Genomic DNA, 19596 nt, shown 5'->3' with positions numbered 1-19596 from the left:
TTTCAGTTCTCTTGTACTTAAGTCGGCATTGTGCTTTTGTATTTAATTCCGATGCAATTTCTGTGTTTCATCTTCAATAAGAAGGTCAGAGGGATACAGTAAACCTGAAGTGACGCATCGGAATCTATAACTAGTGTCACAGGAATGGTTCAAAACATAGAGAGTAAGAAGAGCCAGTCTTCTTGTACTTGAGTCGGCATTGTGCCTATGTATTTAATTCAGATGCAATTTCTGTGTTTCATCGTCAATAAGACGGTCAGAGGGATACAGTGAACCTGAAGTGATGCATCGGAATTTATAACTAGTGTCACAGGAATGGTTCAAAACATAGACAAGAGGAAGAGCCCGTCTTCTTGTAGTTGATTCGGCACTGTGTCTTTTGTATTCAATTGCGATGCAATATCTGTGTTTCATCGTCAATAAGAATGTCAGAGGGATACAGTAAACCTGAAGTGAAGCATCGGAATCTATAACTAGTGTCACAGGAATAGTTCAAAACATAGACATTATGAAGAGTCAGTCTACTTGTACTTAAGTCGGCATTGTGACTTTTGTATTTAATTCCGATGCAATTTCTGTGTTTCATCGTCTATAGGAAAGTCAGAGGCATACAGCAAACCTGAAGTGAAGCATCGGATTCTATTAGTAGTGTCACAGGAATGGTTCAAAACATACACAGTAAGAAGAGTCAGTTTTAATGTACTTAATTCGGCATTGTGCCTTTTGTATTTAATTCCGATGCAATTTCTGTGTTTCATCGTCAATAAGAAGGTCAGAGCGATACAGGAAACCTGAAGTGAAGCATCGGAATCGATAACTAGTGTCACAGGAAAGGTTCAAAACATAGACAGTAAGAAGAGTCAGATTTCTTGTACCGAAATCGGCATTGTGCCTTTTGCATTTAAATAGGATGCAATATCTGTGTTTCAACGTTAATAAGAAGGTCAGAGGGATACAGTAAACCTGAAGTGAAGCATCGGAATCTATAACTAGTGTCACATGAATGGTTCAAAGCATAGACAGTAAGAAGAGTTAGTCTTCTTGTACTTGAGTCGGCATTGTGCATTTTGTATTTAATTCCGATGTAATTTCCGTGTTTCATCGTCAATAAGAAGGTCAGTGGGATACAGTTAACCTGAAGTGAAGCATCGGAATCTATAACTAGTGTCACATGAATGGTTCAAAACATAGACTGATAGAAGAGTCAGTTTTCTTGTACTTAAGTCGGCATTGTGCTTTTTGTATTTAATTCCGATGCAATTTCTGTGTTTCATCGTCAATAAGAAGGTCAGAGGGATACAGTAAACCAGAAGTGAAGCATCAGAATCTATAACTAGTGTTACAGGAATGGTTCGAAACATAGACAGTAGGAAGAGCCAGTCTTCTTGTGCTTGAGTCGGCATTGTGCCTATGTATTTAATTCCGATGCAATTACTGTGTTTCATCGTCAATAAGAAGGTCAGAGGAATACAGTAAACCTGAAGTGAAGCATCGGAATCTTAAACAAGTGTCACAGGAATGGTTCAAAACATAGACAGAAGGAAGAGCCAGTCTTCTTGTAATTGATTCAGCATTGTGCCTTTTGTAAATAATTGCGATGCAATTTCTGTGTTTCATCCTCAATAAGAATGTGAGAGGGATACAGTAAACCTGAAGGGAAGCATCGGAATCTATAACTAGGGTCACAGGAATAGTTCAAAACATAGACAGTATGAAGAGTCAGTCTTCTTGTACTTAAGTCGGCATTGTGCCTTTTGTATTTAATTCCGATGCAATTTCTGTGTTTCATCGTCAATAAGAAGGTCAGAGGAATATAGTAAACCGGACGTGAAGCATCGGAATCTATAAGTAGTGTCACAGGAATGGTTCAAAACGTACACAGTAAGAAGAGTCAGTTTTCATATACTTAAGTCGGCATTGTGCCTTTCGATTTAATTCCGATGCAATTTCTGTGTTTCGTCGTCAATAAGAAGATCCAAGGGATACAGTAAACCTGAAGTGAAGCTTCGGAATCTAAAACCGGTCTCACAGGAAAGTTTCAGAACATAGACAATAAGAAGAACCAGTCTTCTTGTACGTGAGTCGGCATTATGCCTTTTTTATTCAATTCCGATGCAATTTCTGTGTTTCATCGTCAATAAAAAGGTCAGAGAGATGCAGTATACCTGAAGTGCAGCATCGGAATCTATAACTAGTGTCTCAGGAATGGTACAAAACATAGACAGTAAGAAGAGTCGGTTTTCTTGTACTTAAGTCCGCATTGTGCCTTTTCTATTTAATTCCGATGCAATTTCTGAGATTCATCGTCAATAAGAAGGTCCAAGGGATACAGTAATCATATAGTGAAGCATCGGAATCTAAAACTGGTCTCACAGGAAATGTTCAAACATAGTCTGTAAGAGGAGCCAGTCTTCTTGTACTTGAGTCGGCAATGTGCCTGTTGTATGTAGTTCCGATGCAATATCTGTGTTTCATCGTCAATAGCAAGGTCAGAGGGATACAGTAAACCTGAAGTGAAGCATCGGAATCTATAACTAGTGTCACAGGAGTGGTCAAACATAGACATTAAGAAGAGTCAATTTTCTTGTACTTAAGTCGGCACTGTGCCTTTTGTATTTAATTCCGATGCAATATCTGTGTTTCATCATTAATAAGAAGGTCAGAGGGATACAGTAAACCTGAAGTGAAGCATCGGAATCTATAACTAGTGTCACATCAATGGTTCAAAACATAGACTGAAAGAAGGGTCAGTTTTCTTGTACTTAAGTCGGCATTGTGCCTTTTGTATTTAATTCCGATGCAATTTCTGTGTTTCATCGTCAGTAAGAAGGTCAGAGGGGTACAGTAATCCTGAAGTGAAGCATCGGAATCTAAAAACGGTCTCACAGGAAAGTTTCAAAACATAGACAGTAAGAAGAGCCAGTCTTCATGTACTTGAGACGGCAATGTGCCTTTTGTATTTAATTCCGATGCAATTTCTGTGTTTCATCGTCAATAAGAAGGTCACAGGGATACAGTAAACCTGAAGAGAAGCATCGGAATCTATAACTAGTGTCACATGAATGGTTCAAAACATAGACTAAAAGAAGAGTCAGTTTTCTTGTACTTAAGTCGGCATTGTGCCTTTTGTATTTAATTCCGATGCAATATCTGTGTTTCATCGTTAATAAGAAGGTCAGAGGGATACAGTAAACCTGAAGTGAAGCATCGGAATCTATAACTACTGTTACAGGAATGGTTCAAAACATAGATAGTAAGAGGAATCATTTTTCTTGTACTTAAGTCGCCATTGTGCCTTTTCTATTTTATTCCGATGCAATTTCTGTGTTTCATCGTCAATAAGAAGGTCAGAGGGATACAGTAAACCTGAAGTGAAGCATCTTAATCTATAACTAGTGTCACAGGAATGGTTCAAAACATAGACAGTAGGAAGAGCCAGTCTTCATGTACTTGAGTCGGCATTGTGCCTATGTATTTAATTCCGATGCAATTACTGTGTTTCATCGTAAATTAGAAGGTCAGGGGGATACAGTAAACCTCGAGTGAAGCATCGGAATCTATAACTAGTGTCACAGGAATGGTTCAAATCATAGTCAGTAAGAAGAGCCAGTCTTCTTGTACTTAAGTCGGCATTATGCCTATGTATTTAATTCCGATGCATTTCTGTGTTTCAACGTCAATAAGACGGTCAGAGGAATACAGTAAACCTGAAGTGAAGCATCGGAATCTATAAGTGGTGTCACAGGAATGGTTCAAAACATACACAGTAAGAAGAGTCAGTTCTCATGTACTTAATTCGGCTTTGTGCCTTTTGTATTTAATTCCGATGCAATATCCGTGTTTCAACGTCAATAAGAAGGTCAGAGCGATACGGTAAACCTGAAGTGAAGCATCGGAATCGATAACTAGTGTCACAGGAATGGTTCAAAACATAGACTGTAAGAAGAGTCAGTTTTCTTGTACTTATGTCGGCATTTTGCCTTTTGTATTTGATTCCGCTGCAATTTCTGTAAATCATCGTCAATAAGAAGGTCAGAGGGATACAGTAAGCCTGAAGTAAGGCATCGGAATGTGTAACTAGTGTCACAGGAATTGTTCAAATTATAGACAGTAAGAAGAGTCAGTTTTCTTGTACTTAAGTCGGCATTGTGCCTTTTCGATTTAATTTCGATGCAATTTCTGCGTGTCGTCGTCAATAAGAAGATCCAAGGGATACAGTAATCCTGAAGTGAAGCATCGGAATCTACAAACGGTCTCACAGGAAAGTTTCAGAACATAGACTATAAGAAGTGCCAGTCTTCTTGTACTTGAGTCGGCATTGTGCCTTTTGTATTTAATTCCGATGCAATTTCTGTGTTTCATCGTCAATAAGAAGGTCAGAGAGATACAGTATACCCGAAGTGAAGCATCGGAATCAATAACTAGTGTCACAGGAATGGTTCAAAACATAGACAGTAAGAAGAGTCAGTTTTCTTGTACTTATGTCCACATTGTGCCTTTTCTGTTTAATTCCGATGCTATTTCTTAGATTCATCGTCAATAAGAAGGACCAAGGGATACTGTAAACATAAAGTGAGGCATCGGAATCTAAAACTGGTCTCACAGGAAATGTTGAAATCATAGTCAGTAGGAAGAGTCAGTCTTCTTGTACTTAAGTCAGCATCGTGTCTTTTGTATTTAATTCTGATGTAATTTCTGTGTTTCATCGTCAATAAGAAGGTCCAAGGGATACAGTAAACATATACTGAAGCATCGGAAACTAAAACTGATCTCACAGTAAATGTTCAAACATAGTCAGTAAGAAGAGCCAGTCTTCTTGTACTTAAGTCACAATTGTGCCTTTTGTATTTAATGCCGATGCAATTTCTGTCTTTCATCGTCAATAAGAAGGTCTGAGGGATACAGTAAACCTGAAGTGAACCATCGGAATCTATAACTGTGTTTCATCGTCAATAAGAAGGTCAGAGGCATACAGTAAACCTGAAGTGAAGCATCGGAATCTATAACTAGTGTCACAGGAATGGTTCAAAACATAGACTGTAAGAAGAGGCAGTTTTCTTGTACTTAAGTCGTCATTGTGCCCTTTGTATTTAATTCTGATGCAATTTGTGTGTTTCATCGTCAATAAGATGGTCAGAGGGATACAGTAAACCTAAAGTGAAGCATCGGAATCAATAACTAGTGTCACAGGAATGGTTCATAGCATAGACAGTAAGAAGAGTCAGTTTTCTTGTACTTAAGTCCGCATTGTGCCTTTTCTTTTTATTCTGATGCAATTTCTGAGTTTCATCGTCAATAAGAAGGACCAAGGGATACAGTCAACATATAGTTAGGCATCGGAATCTAAAACTGGTCTCACAGGAAATGTTGAAATCATAGTCAGTAGGAAGAGTCAGTCTTCTTGTACTTAAGTCAGCATCGTGCCTTTTGTATTTAATTCTGATGCAATTTCTGTGTTTCATCGTCAATAAGAAGGTCTGAGGGATACAGTAATCATATAGTGAAGCATCGGATCTAAAACTGGTCTCACAGGAAATGTTCAAACATAGTCAGTAAGAAGAGCCAGTCTTCTTGTACTTGAGTCGGCAATGTGCCTGTTGTGTGTAGTTCCGATGCAATATCTGTGTTTCATCGTCAATAGCAAGGTCAGAGGGATACAGTAAACCTGAAGTGAAGCATCGCAATCTATAACTAGTGTCACAGGAGTGGTCAAACGTAGACATTAAGAAGAGTCAATTTTCTTGTACTTAAGTCGGCATTGTGCATTTTGTATTTAATTCCGATGCAATTTCTGTGTTTCATCGTCAGTAGGAAGGTCAGAGGCATACAGTAAACCTGAAGTGAAGCATCGGAATCTATTACTAGTGTCACATGAATGGTTCAAAACATAGACAGTAAGAAGAGCCAGGCTTCTTGTACTTGAGTCGGCATTGTGCCTTTTGTATTTAATTCCGATGCAATTTCTGTGTTTCATCGTCAATAAGAAGGTCAGAGGGATACAGTAATCCTGAAGTTAAGCATCGGAATCGATAAGTAGTGTCACAGGAATGGTTCCAAACATACACAGTAAGAAGAGTCAGTTTTCATGTACTTAATTCGGCTTTGTGCCTTTTGTATTTAATTCCGATGCAATATCCGTGTTTCAACATCAATAAGAAGGTCAGAGCGATACGGTAAACCTGAAGTGAAGCATCGGAATCGATAAGTAGTGTCACAGGAATGGTTCAAAACATAGACAGTAAGAAGAGTCAGATTTCTTGTACTTAAGTCGGCATTGTGCCTTTTCGATTTAATTTCGATGCAATTTCTGTGTTTCATTGTCAATAAGAAGGTCAGAGAGATACAGTGTACCCGAAGTGAAGCATCGGAATCAATAACTAGTGTCACGGGAATGGTTCAAAACATAGACAGTAAGAAGAGTCAGTTTTCTTGTACTTAAGTCCGCATTGTGCCTTTTCTAATTAATTCCGATGCAATTTCTGAGATTCATCGTCAATAAGAAGGTCCAAGGGATACTGTAAACATAAAGTGAGGCATCGGAATCTAAAACTAGTCTCACAGGAAATGTTGAAATCATATTCAGTAGGAAGAGTCAGTCTTCTTGTACTTAAGTCAGCATCGTGTCTTTTGTATTTAATTCTGATGCAATTTCTGTGTTTCATCGTCAATAAGAAGGTCAGAGAGATACAGTATACCCGAAGTGAAGCATCGGAATCAATAACTAGTGTCACGGGAATGGTTCAAAACATAGACAGTAAGAAGAGTCAGTTTTCTTGTACTTAAGTCCGCATTGTGCCTTTTCTAATTAATTCCGATGCAATTTCTGAGATTCATCGTCAATAAGAAGGACCAAGGGATACTGTAAACATAAAGTGAGGCATCGGAATCTAAAACTGGTCTCACAGGAAATGTTCAAACATAGTCAGTAAGAAGAGCCAGTCTTCTTGTACTTGAGTCGGCAATGTGCCTTTTGTATTTAATTATGATGCAATTTCTGTGTTTCATCGTCAATAGCAAGGTCAGAGGGATACAGTGAACCTGAAGTGAAGCATCGGAATCTATAACTAGAGTCACAGGAATGGTTCAAACATAGACAGTAAGAAGAGTCAATTTTCTTGTACTTAAGTCGGCATTGTGCCTTTTGTATTTAATTTCGAAGCAATTTCTGTGTTTCATCGTCAATAAGAAGGTCAGAGGGATACAGTGAATTTGAAGTGAAGCATCGGAATCTATAAGTAGTGTCACATGATTGGTTCAAAACATAGACAGTAAAAAGAGTCAGTTTTCTTGTACTTAAGTCACAATTGTGCCTTTTGTATTTAATGCCGATGCAATTTCTGTGTTTCATCGTCAATAAGAAGGTCTGAGGGATACAGTAAACCTGAAGTGAAGCATCGGAATCTATAACTGTGTTTCATCGTCAGTAAGAAGGTCAGAGGGATACAGTAAACCTGAAGTGAAGCATCTGAATCTATAACTAGTGTCACAGGAGTGGTCAAACATAGACATTAAGAAGAGTCAATTTTCTTGTACTTAAGTCGGCATTGTGCCTTTTGTATTTAATTCCGATGCAATTTCTGTGTTTCATCGTCAGTAAGAAGGTCAGAGGCATACAGTAAACCAGAAGTGACGCATCGAAACCTATAACTAGTGTCACAGGAATGGTGCAAAACATAGACAGTAAGAGGAGTCAGTTTTCTTGTGCTTAAGTCGGCATTGTGCCTTTTGTATTTAATTCCGATGCAATTTCTGTGTTTCATCGTCAATCAGAAGGTCAGAGGGGTACAGTAATCCTGAAGTGAAACATCGGAATCTAAAACCGGTCTCACAGGAAAGTTTCAAAACATAGATAGTAAGAAGAGCCAGTCTTCTTGTACTTGAGTCGGCATTGTGCCTTTTGTATTTAATTCCGATGCAATTTCTGTGTTTCATCGTCAATAAGAAGGTCAGAGGGATACAGTAAACCTGAAGTGAAGCATCGGAATCCATAACTAGTGTCACATGAATGGTTCAAAACATAGCCTGAAAGAAGAGTCAGTTTTCTTGTACTTAAGTCGGTATTGTGCCTTTTGTATTTAATTCCGATGCAATATCTGTGTTTCATCGTTAATAAGAAGGTCAGAGGGATACAGTAAACCTGAAGTGAAGCATCGGAATATATAGCTAGTGTCACATGAATGGTTCAAAACATAGACTGAAAGAAGAGTCTGTTTTCTTGTACTTAAGTCGGCATTGTGCCTTTTGTATTTAATTCCGATGCAATTTCTGTGTTTCATCGTCAATAAGATGGTCAGAGGGGTACAGAAATCCTGAAGTGAAGCATCGGAATCTAAAACCGGTCTCACAGGAAAGTTTCAAAACATAGACAGTAGGAAGAGCCAGTCTTCTTGTACTTGAGTCAGCATTGTGCCTATGTGTTTAATTCCGATGCAATTACTGTGTTTCATCGTCAATAAGGAGGTCAGGGGGATACAGTAAACCTCGAGTGAAGCATCGGAATCTATAACTAGTGTCACAGGAATGGTTCAAATCATAGACAGTAAGAAGAGCGAGTCTTCTTGTACTTGAGTCGGCATTAAGCCTATGTATTTAATTCCGATGCAATTTCTATGTTTCATCGTCAATAAGACGGTCAGAGGAACACAGTAAACCTGAAGTGAAGCATCGGAATCTATAACTAGTGTCACAGGAATGGTTCAAAAAATAGACAGAAGGAAGAGCCAGTCTTCTTGTAATTGATTCGTCATTGTGCCTTTTGTATTTAATTCCGATGCAATTTCTGTGTTTCATCGTCAATCAGAAGGTCAGAGGGGTACAGTAATCCTGAAGTGAAACATCGGAATCTAAAACCGGTCTCACAGGAAAGTTTCAAAACATAGATAGTAAGAAGAGCCAGTCTTCTTGTACTTGAGTCGGCATTGTGCCTTTTGTATTTAATTCCGATGCAATTTCTGTGTTACATCGTCAATAAGAAGGTCAGAGGGATACAGTAAACCTGAAGTGAAGCATCGAAATCTATAACTAGTGTCACAGGAATGGTTCAAAACATACACAGTAAGAAGAGTCAGTTTTCATGTACTTAATTCGGCATTGTACCTTTTGAATCTAACTCCGATGCAATATCTGTGTTTCAACGTCAATAAGAAGGTCAGAGCGATACGGTAAACCTGAAGTGAAGCATCGGAATCGATAACTAGTGTCACAGGAATGGTTCAAGACATAGACTGTAAGAAGAGTCAGATTTCTTGTACTAAATTCGGCATTGTGCCTTTTGTATTTAATTCCGATGCAATTTCTGTGTTTCATCGTCAATAAGAAGGTGAGTGGGATACAGTCAACATATAGTGAAGCATCGGAATCTAAAACTGATCTCACAGGAAATGTTCAAACATAGTCAGTAAGAAGAGCCAGTCTTCTTGTACTTGAGTCGGCTATGTGCCTTTTGTATTTTAGTATGATGCAATTTCTGTGTTTCAACGTCAATAGCAAGGTCAGAGGGATACAGTGAACCTGAAGTGGAGCATCGGTATCTATAACTACTGTCACAGGAATGGTTCAAACATAGACAGTAAGAAGAGTCAATTTTCTTGTACTTAAGTCGGCATTCTGCCTTTTGTATTTAATTTCGATGTAATTTCTGTGTTTCATCGTCAATAAGAAGGTCGGAGGGATACAGTGAATTTGAAGTGAAGCATCGGAATCTATAAGTAGTGTCACAGGAATGGTTCAAAACATACACAGTAAGAAGAGTCAGTTTTCATGTACTTAATTCGGCTTTGTGCCTTTTGTATTTAATTCCGATGCAATATCCGTGTTTCAACGTCAATAAGAAGGTCAGAGCGATACGGTAAACCTGAAGTGAAGCTTCGGAATCGATAAGTAGTGTCACAGGAATGGTTCAAAACATAGACTGTAAGAAGAGTCAGATTTCTTGTACTTAAGTAGGCATTGTGCCTTTTGTATTTAATTCCGATGCAATTTCTGTGTTTCATCGTCAATACGAAGGTGAGTGGGATACTGTAAACCTGAAGTGAAGCATCGAAGTCTATAACTAGTGTCACAGGTATGGTTCAACAAAGACAGTAAGAAGAGTCAGTTTTCTTGTACTTAAGTCGGCATTTTGCCTTTTGTATTTGTTTCCGCTGCAATTTCTGTAATTCATCGTCAATTAGAAGGTCAGAGGGATACAGTAAGCCTGAAGTGAGGCATCGGAATGTGTAACTAGTGTCACAGGAATGGTTCAAATTATAGACAGTAAGAAGAGTCAGTTTTCTTGTACTTAAGTCGGCATTGTGCCTTTTCGATTTAATTTCGATGCAATTTCTGTGTTTCGTCGTCAATAAGAAGATCCAAGGGATACAGTAATCCTGAAGTGAAGCATCGGAATCTAAAACCGGTCTCACAGGAAAGTTTCAGAACATAGACTATAAGAAGTGCCAGTCTTCTTGTACTTGAGTCGACATTGTGCCTTTTGTATTTAATTCCGATGCAATTTCTATGTTTCATCGTCAATAAGAAGGTCAGAGAGATACAGTATACCCGAAGTGAAGCATCGGAATCAATAACTAGTGTCACGGGAATGGTTCAAAACATAGACAGTAAGAAGAGTCAGTTTTCTTGTACTTAAGTCCGCATTGTGCCTTTTCTAATTAATTCCGATGCAATTTCTGAGATTCATCGTCAATAAGAAGGACCAAGGGATACTGTATACATAAAGTGAGGCATCGGAATCTAAAACTAGTCTCACAGGAAATGTTGAATTCATATTCAGTAGGAAGAGTCAGTCTTCTTGTACTTAAGTCAGCATCGTGTCTTTTGTATTTAATTCTGATGCAATTTCTGTGTTTCATCGTCAATAAGAAGGTCCAAGGGATACAGTAATCATATAGTGAAGCATCGGAATCTAAAACTGGTCTCACAGGAAATGTTCAAACATAGTCAGTAAGAAGAGCCAGTCTTCTTGTACTTGAGTCGGCAATGTGCCTTTTGTATTTAATTATGATGCAATTTCTTTGTTTCATCGTCAATAGCAAGGTCAGAGGGATACAGTGAACCTGAAGTGAAGCATCGGAATCTATAACTAGAGTCACAGGAATGGTTCAAACATAGACAGTAAGAAGAGTCAATTTTCTTGTACTTAAGTCGGCATTGTGCCGTTTGTATTTAATTTCGAAGCAATTTCTGTGTTTCATCGTCAATAAGAAGGTCAGAGGGATACAGTGAATTTGAAGTGAAGCATCGGAATCTATAAGTAGTGTCACATGAATGGTTCAAAACATAGACAGTAAAAAGAGTCAGTTTTCTTGTACTTAAGTCACAATTGTGCCTTTTGTATTTAATGCCGATGCAATTTCTGTGTTTCATCGTCAATATGAAGGTCTGAGGGATACAGTAAACCTGAAGTGAAGCATCGGAATCTATAACTGTGTTTCATCGTCAATAAGAAGGTCAGAGGGATACAGTAAACCTGAAGTGAAGCATCGGAATGTATAACTAGTGTCACATGAATGGTTCAAATCATAGACAGTAAGAAGAATCAGTTATCTTGTACTTAAGTCGGCATTGCGCCTATTGTATTTAATTCCGATGCAAATTCTGTGTCTCATCGTCAATAAGAAGGTCAGAGGCATACAATAAACCTGAAGTGAAGCATCGGAATCTATAACTAGTGTCACAGGAATGGTTCAAAACATAGACTGTAAGAAGAGTCAGTTTTCTTGTACTTAAGTCGTCATTGTGCCCTTTGTATTTAATTCTGATGCAATTTGTGTGTTTCATCGTCAATAAGATGGTCAAAGGGATACAGTAAAACTAACGTGAAGCATCGGAATCTATAACTAGTGTCACAGGAATGGTTCATAGCATAGACAGTAAGAAGAGTCAGTTTTCTTGTACTTAAGTCGGCATTGTGCCTTTTCTATTTAATTCCGATGCAATTTCTGTGTTTCATCGTCAATAAGAAGGTCAGAGGGGTACAGTAAACCTGCAGTGAAGCTTCGGAATCTACAACTAGTGTCACAGGAATGGTTCAAAACATAGACAGTAAGAAGAGTCAGTTTTCTTGTACTTAAGTCCGCATTGTGCCTTTTCATTTTATTCTGATGCAATTTCTGAGTTTCATCGTCAATAAGAAGGACCAAGGGATACAGTCAACATATAGTTAGGCATCGGAATCTAAAACTGGTCTCACAGGAAATGTTGAAATCATAGTCAGTAGGAAGAGTCAGTCTTCTTGTACTTAAGTCAGCATCGTCACTTTTGTATTTAATTCTGATGCAATTTCTGTGTTTCATCGTCAATAAGAAGGTCTGAGAGATACAGTAATCATATAGTGAAGCATCGGAATCTAAAAGTGGTCACACAGGAAATGTTCAAACATAGTCAGTAAGAAGAGCCAGTCTTCTTGTACTTGAGTCGGCAATGTGCCTGTTGTTTGTAGTTCCGATGCAATATCTGTGTTTCATCGTCAATAGCAAGGTCAGAGGGATACAGTAAACCTGAAGTGAAGCATCTGAATCTATAACTAGTGTCACAGGAGTGGTCAAACATAGACATTAAGAAGAGTCAATTTTCTTGTACTTAAGTCGGCATTGTGCCTTTTGTATTTAATTCCGATGCAATTTCTGTGTTTCATCGTCAGTAAGAAGGTCAGAGGCATACAGTAAACCAGAAGTGAAGCATCGAAACCTATAACTAGTGTCACAGGAATGGTTCAAAACATAGACAGTAAGAGGAGTCAGTTTTCTTGTGCTTAAGTCGGCATTGTGCCTTTTGTATTTAATTCCGATGCAATTTCTGTGTTTCATCGTCAATCAGAAGGTCAGAGGGGTACAGTAATCCTGAAGTGAAGCATCGGAATCTAAAACCGGTCTCACAGGAAAGTTTCAAAACATAGATAGTAAGAAGAGCCAGTCTTCTTGTACTTAAGTCGGCATTGTGCCTTTTGTATTTAATTCCGATGCAATATCTGTGTTTCATCGTTAATAAGAAGGTCAGAGGGATACAGTAAACCTGAAGTGAAGCATCGGAATATATAGCTAGTGTCACATGAATGGTTCAAAGCATAGACTGAAAGAAGAGTCTGTTTTCTTGTACTTAAGTCGGCATTGTGCCTTTTATATTTAATTCCGATGCAATTTCTGTGTTTCATCGTCAATAAGAAGGTCAGAGGGGTACAGTAATCCTGAAGTGAAGCATCGGAATCTAAAACCGGTCTCACAGGAAAGTTTCAAAACATAGACAGTAAGAAGAGCCAGTCTTCTTGTACTTGAGTCGGCATAGTGCCTTTTGTATTTAATTCCGATGCAATTTCTGTGTTTCATCATCAATAAGAAGGTCAGAGGGATACAGTAAACCTGAAGAGAAGCATCGGAATCTATAACTAGTGTCACATGAATGGTTCAAAACATAGAACAAAAAAAGAAGAGTCAGTTTTCTTGTACTTAAGTCGGCATTGTGCCTTTTGTATTTAATTCCGATGCAATATCTGTGTTTCATTGTTAATAAGAAGGTCAGAGGGATACAGTAAACCTGAAGTGAAGCATCGGAATCTGTAACTACTGTTACAGGAATGGTTCAAACATAGATAGTAAGAGGAATCGTTTTTCTTGTACTTAAGTCGGCATTGTGCCTTTTCTATTTTATTCCGATGCAATTTCTGTGTTTCATAGTCAATAAGAAGGTCAGAGGGATACAGTAAACCTGAAGTAAAGCTTCGGAATCTATAACTAGTGTCACAGGATTGGTTCAAAACATAGACAGTAGGAAGAGCCAGTCTTCTTGTACTTGAGTCGGCATTGTGCCTATGTGTTTAATTCCGATGCAATTACTGTGTTTCATCGTCAATAAGGAGGTCAGGGGGAAACAGTAAACCTCGAGTGAAGCATCGGAATCTATAACTAGTGTCACAGGAATGGTTCAAATCATAGACAGTAAGAAGAGCGAGTCTTCTTGTACTTGAGTCGGCATTAAGCCTATGTATTTATTTCCGATGCAATTTCTATGTTTCATCGTCAATAAGACGGTCAGAGGAACACAGTAATCCTGAAGTGAAGCATCGGAATCTATAACTAGTGTCACAGGAATGGTTCAAAAAATAGACAGAAGGAAGAGCCAGTCTTCTTGTAAATGATTCGTCATTGTGCCTTTTGTATTTAATTGCGATGCAATTTCTGTGTTTCATCGTCAGTAAGAATGTGAGAGGGATACAGTAAACCTGAAGGGAAGCATCGGAATCTATAACTAGGGTCACAGGAATAGTTCATATCATAGACAGTATGAAGAGTCAGTCTTCTTGAATTTAAGTCGGCATTGTGACTTTTGTATTTAATTCCGATGCAATTTCTGTGTTTCATCGTCAATAAGAAGGTCAGAGGCATACAGTAAACCTGAAGTGAAGCATCGGAATCTATAACTAGTGTCACAGGAATGGTTCAAAACATAGACTGTAAGAAGTGTCAGTTTTCTTGTACTTAAGTCGTCATTGTGCATTTGTATTTAATTCTGATGCAATTTGTGTGTTTCATCGTCAATAAGATGGTCAGAGGGATACCGTAAACCTAAAGTGAAGCATCGGAATCTATAACTAGTGTCACATGAATGGTTCATAGCATAGACAGTAGGAAGAGTCAGTTTTCTTGTACTTAAGTCGGCATTGTGCCTTTTCTATTTAATTCCGATGCAATTTCTGTGTTTCATCGTCAATAAGAAGGTCAGAGGGGTACAGTAAACCTGAAGTAAAGCATCGGAATCTATAACTAGTGTCACAGGATTGGTTCAAAACATAGACAGTAAGAAGAGCCAGTCTTCTTGTACTTGAGTCGGCATTGTGCCTATGTGTTTAATTCCGATGCAATTACTGTGTTTCATCGTCAATAAGGAGGTCAGGGGGATACAGTAAACCTCGAGTGAAGCATCGGAATCTATAACTAGTGTCACAGGAATGGTTCAAAACATAGACAGTAAAAAGAGTCAGTTTTCTTGTACTTAAGTCAGAATTGTGCCTTTTGTATTTAATGCCGATGCAATTTCTGTGTTTCATCGTCAATAAGAAGGTCTGAGGGATACAGTAAACCTGAAGTGAAGCATCGGAATCTATAACTGGGTTTCATCGTCAATAAGAAGGTCAGAGGGATACAGTAAACCTGAAGTGAAGCATCGGAATCTATAACTAGTGTCACAGGAATGGTTCAAATCATAGACAGTAAGAAGAATCAGTTTTCTAGTACTTAGGTCGGCATAGCGCCTTTTGTATTTAATTCCGATGCAAATTCTGTGTTTCATCGTCAATAAGAAGGTCAGAGGCATACAGTAAACCTGAAGTGAAGCATCGGAATCTATAACTAGTGTCACAGGAATGGTTCAAAACATAGACTGTAAGAAGTGTCAGTTTTCTTGTACTTAAGTCGTCATTGTGCATTTGTATTTAATTCTGATGCAATTTGTGTGTTTCATCGTCAATAAGATGGTCAGAGGGATACCGTAAACCTAAAGTGAAGCATCGGAATCTATAACTAGTGTCACATGAATGGTTCATAGCATAGACAGTAGGAAGAGTCAGTTTTCTTGTACTTAAGTCGGCATTGTGCCTTTTCTATTTAATTCCGATGCAATTTCTGTGTTTCATCGTCAATAAGAATGTCAGAGGGGTACAGTAAACCTGAAGTAAAGCATCGGAATCTATAACTAGTGTCACAGGATTGGTTCAAAACATAGACAGTAGGAAGAGCCAGTCTTCTTGTACTTGAGTCGGCATTGTGCCTATGTGTTTAATTCCGATGCAATTACTGTGTTTCATCGTCAATAAGGAGGTCAGGGGGATACAGTAAACCTCGAGTGAAGCATCGGAATCTATAACTAGTGTCACAGGAATGGTTCAAATCATAGACAGTAAGAAGAGCGAGTCTTCTTGTACTTGAGTCGGCATTAAGCCTATGTATTTATTTCCGATGCAATTTCTATGTTTCATCGTCAATAAGACGGTCAGAGGAACACAGTAAACCTGAAGTGAAGCATCGGAATCTATAACTAGTGTCACAGGAATGGTTCAAAAAATAGACAGAAGGAAGAGCCAGTCTTCTTGTAAATGATTCATCATTGTGCCTTTTGTATTTAATTGCGATGCAATTTCTGTGTTTCATCGTCAGTAAGAATGTGAGAGGGATACAGTGAACCTGAAGTGAAGTATCGGAATCTATAACTAGTGTCAAAGGAATGGTTCAAAGCATAGAAAGTAAGAATAGTCAGTTTTCTTGTACTTAAGTCGGCATTGTGAAACTTGTATTTAATTCCGATGCAATTTCTGTGTTTCATCGTCAATAAGAAGGTCAGAGGGATACAGTGAACCGGAAGTGAAGCATCGGAATCTATAACTAGTGTCACAGGAATGGTTCAAAGCATAGAAAGTAAGAATAGTCAGTTTTCTTGTACTTAAGTCGGCATTGTGACTCTTGTATTTAATTCCGATGCAATTTCTGTGTTTCATCGTCAATAAGAAGGTCAGAGGGATACAGTAAACCTGAAGTAAAGCATTGGAATCTATAACTAGTGTCACATGAATGGTTCAAAACATAGACAGTAAGAAGAGTCAGTTTTCTTGTACTTAAGTCGGCATTGTGCCTTTTGTATTTAATTCCGATGCAATTTCTGTGTCTCATCGTCATTAAGAAGGTGAGTGGGATACAGTAAACATATAGTGAAGCATCGGAATCTAAAACTGATCTCACAGGAAATGTTCAAACATAGTCAGTAAGAAGAGCCAGTCTTCTTGTACTTGAGTCGACTATGTGCCTTTTGTATTTAAGTATGATGCAATTTCTGTGTTTCAACGTCAATAGGAAGGTCAGAGGGATACAGTGAACCTGAAGTGGAGCATCGGAATCTATAACTACTGTCACAGGAATGGTTCAAACATAGACAGTAAGAAGAGTCAATTTTCTTGTACTTAAGTCGGCATTGTGCCTTTTGTATTTAATTTCGATGTAATTTCTGTGTTTCATCGTCAATAAGAAGGTCAGAGGGATACAGTGAATTTGAAGTGAAGCATCGGAATCTATAACTAGTGTCACATGAATGGTCCAAAACATAGACAGTAAAAAGAGTCAGTTTTCTTGTACTTAAGTCAGAATTGTGCCTTTTGTATTTAATGCCGATGCAATTTCTGTGTTTCATCGTCAATAAGAAGGTCTGAGGGATACAGTAAACCTGAAGTGAAGCATCGGAATCTATAACTGGGTTTCATCGTCAATAAGAAGGTCAGAGGGATACAGTAAACCTGAAGTGAAGCATCGGAATCTATAACTAGTGTCACAGGAATGGTTCAAATCATAGACAGTAAGAAGAATCAGTTTTCTTGTACTTAGGTCGGCATTGCGCCTTTTGTATTTAATTCCGATGCAAATTCTGTGTTTCATCGTCAATAAGAAGGTCAGAGGCATACAGTAAACCTGAAGTGAAGCATCGGAATCTATAACTAGTGTCACAGGAATGGTTCAAAACATAGACTGTAAGAAGTGTCAGTTTTCTTGTACTTAAGTCGTCATTGTGCCATTTGTATTTAATTCTGATGCAATTTGTGTGTTTCATCGTCAATAAGATGGTCAGAGGGATACCGTAAACCTAAAGTGAAGCATCGGAATCTATAACTAGTGTCACATGAATGGTTCATAGCATAGACAGTAGGAAGAGTCAGTTTTCTTGTACTTAAGTCGGCATTGTGCCTTTTCTATTTAATTCCGATGCAATTTCTGTGTTTCATCGTCAATAAGAAGGTCAGAGGGGTACAGTAAACCTGAAGTGAAGCTTCGGAATCTACAACTAGTGTCACAGGAATGGTTCAAAACATAGACTGTAAGAAGAGTCAGTTTTCTTGTACTTAAGTCCGCATTGTGCCTTTTCTTTTTATTCTGATTCAATTTCTGAGTTTCATCGACAATAAGAAGGACCAAGGGATACAGTAAACATAAAGTGAGGCATCGGAATCTAAAACTGGTCTCACAGGAAATGTTGAATTCATAGTCAGTAGGAAGAGTCAGTCTTCTTGTACTTAAGTCGTCATTGTGCCATTTGTATTTAATTCTGATGCAATTTGTGTGTTTCATCGTCAATAAGATGGTCAGAGGGATACAGTAAACCTAAAGTGAAGCATCGGAAACTATAACTAGTGTCACAGGAATGGTTCGTAGCATAGACAGTAAGAAGAGTCAGTTTTCTTGTACTTGAGTCGGCAATGTGCCTTTTGTATTTAATTCTGATGCAATTTGTGTGTTTCATCGTCAATAAGATGGTCAGAGGGATACAGTAAACCTAAAGTGAAGCATCGGAATCTATAACTAGTGTCACAGGAATGGTTCATACCATAGACAGTAAGAAGAGTCAGTTTTCTTGTACTTAAGTCGGCATTGTGCCTTTTGTATTTAATTCCGATTCAAATTCTGTGTTTGATCGTCAATAAGAAGGTCAGAGGCATACAGTAAACCTGAAAAGAAGCATCGAAATCTATAACTAGTGTCACAGGAATGGTTCAAAACATAGACAGTAGGAAGAGTCAGTTTTCTTGTACTAAAGTCGTTATTGTGAATTTTGTATTTAATTCCGATGCAGTTTCTATGTTTCATCGTCAATAAAAAGGTCAGAGGGATACAGTGAACCTGAAGTGAAGCATCGGAACCTATAACTAGTGTCACAGGATTGATTCTAAACATAGACAGTAAGAAGAGTCAGTTTTCTTGTACTTAAGTCGGCATTGTGCCTTTTGTATTTAATTCCGACGCAGTTTCTATGTTTCATCGTCAATAAAATGGTCAGAGGGATACAGTGAACCTGAAGTGAAGCATCGGAATCTATAACTAGTGTCACAGGAATGGTTCAAAGCATAGAAAGTAAGAATAGTCAGTTTTCTTGTACTTAAGTCGGCATTGTGAAACTTGTATTTAATTCCGATGCAATTTCTGTGTTTCATCGTCAATAAGAAGGTCAGAGGAATACAGTAAACCTGAAGTAAAGCATCGGAATCTATAACTAGTGTCACATGAATGGTTCAAAACATAGACAGTAAGAAGAGTCAGTTTTCTTGTACTTAAGTCGGCATTGTGCCTTTTGTATTTAATTCCGATGCAATTTCTGTGTCTCATCGTCAATAAGAACGTCAAAGGGATACAGTAAACCTGAAGTGAAGCGTGGGAACCTATAACTAGTGTCACAGGAATGGTTCAAAGCATAGACAGTAAGAAGAGTCAGTTTTCTTGTACTTTAGTCGTCATTGTGCCTTTTGTATTTAATTCCGATGCAATTTCTGTGTTTCATCGTCAATAAGAAGGTCAGAGGGATACAGTAAACCTAAAGTGAAGCATCGGAATCTATAACTAGTGTCACAGGAATGGTTCAAAACATAGACAGTAAGAAGAGTCAGTTTTCTTGTACTTAAGTCGGCATTGTGCCTTTTCTATTTAATTCCGATGCAATTTCTGTGTTTCATCGTCAATAAGAAGGTCAGAGGGATACAGTAAACCTGAAGTGAAGCAACGGAATCAATAACTAGTGTACACAGGAATGATTCTAAACATAGACAGTAAGAAGAGTCAGTTTTCTTGCACTTAA

The sequence above is a fragment of the Schistocerca serialis genome, chromosome 10 (assembly GCF_023864345.2).
Source record: "Schistocerca serialis cubense isolate TAMUIC-IGC-003099 chromosome 10, iqSchSeri2.2, whole genome shotgun sequence".
NCBI classification, from domain to species: Eukaryota; Metazoa; Arthropoda; class Insecta; order Orthoptera; family Acrididae; genus Schistocerca; species Schistocerca serialis.
Note: the sequence above shows the minus strand (reverse complement) of the source record.